The following is a 1,276-nucleotide window of genomic DNA, read 5'->3' on the forward strand; positions in this document are numbered from 1 at the left end:
AGATAAATCTCTAGTCCTAACACTTTAATGGCAATAAACATTTAAGAATCAAGCTAATGAACTAGATTGATCATCTAAAATACACATAACTCATAAATAGGTAATAAAAATCATAACTTCATACATGAAAGATAAATAATCAATTGGACACAAGTGTTGATCCGAACTCACATAATCTAACTAACAAAACTGAACCATATCAACTAGGGTTCAACTACATCTAGTGAAAGTAAAAGGTTTTTAGTCTTGCATCAGAACTAGAAAACACAATTTAACGAATTCTAGATTCAAATACATGATAATAAACAAACCGAAACAAATAAATCGATGAATTCTCGTCTAGATCTTCAAATACACACTTCAATGGTGTTCTTCGGCTCTCAAAAACTTGTGGAATTGACAAATAAATTGCACTCCAAGTTGGTGTAAGTTAGCATCCCAATTAGGGTTGTAAAACTCGTATATTTATAGAATTGCGACGCCATGATGTGGTAAGGGTCTCACCACGGCATGTTTATCCGGTTTCCTTTTTGTGTTCCTAACACGTACACTTGTGGAAGATGGAAAACTCGAGAATCTGTATTTTAGGAGGGGTACGACGTGCCTCCTTAGGAGTGTGGCTTGCTTTTGTGTTGCTCTGATTTTAATTGTAAATGAACATTTCAAAGCATATATATATATATATATATATATATATATATATATATATATATATATATATATATATATATATATATATATATATATATATATATATATACATATATATATATATATATATATATATATATATATATATATATATATATATAATTCAAGAGCTTGTGGTTCTCTGATGGATTCACAAACCACCTTTTCATTCATTCTTGCTTGTCTAAATCTCTTCTGTTACATTGTTCTCAAGACGACCAAGGTTTCCACAACGTTAAACTTGCCACCGGGGCCTCGAACCCTACCTTTAATCGGAAACATACACCAACTTGCTGGTTCACTTCCACATCGGGCTCTCAGAGATTTAGCCAAGAAATATGGACCAATCATGCACTTGAAACTTGGTAATGTATCCACGATCGTCGTTTCGTCACCTCGACTGGCCAAACAGATACTGAAAACTCATGATATCATTTTTGCTGATAGACCAAAGTTGGAATGCACCAAGATCCTTTATTACGATCGCACTGATATTGCAGCTTCACCATATGGTGATTACTGGAGGCAGATGAAAAAGATTTGCACCCTGGAACTCCTCAGTGAAAAAAAAGGCGAAATCTTTTAG

The 1,276-nt window shown here is 33.5% G+C and overlaps 1 pseudogene; it reads left to right on the plus strand.

The window, feature by feature from the left end:
* The first annotated feature begins 835 nt into the window (after positions 1-835).
* Positions 836-1,276, plus strand: LOC145006836 (costunolide synthase pseudogene; annotated as a pseudogene).

This window comes from Lactuca saligna, chromosome 7 (assembly GCF_052625555.1).
Source record: "Lactuca saligna cultivar CGN05327 chromosome 7, ASM5262555v1, whole genome shotgun sequence".
Taxonomy (NCBI): Eukaryota; Viridiplantae; Streptophyta; class Magnoliopsida; order Asterales; family Asteraceae; genus Lactuca; species Lactuca saligna.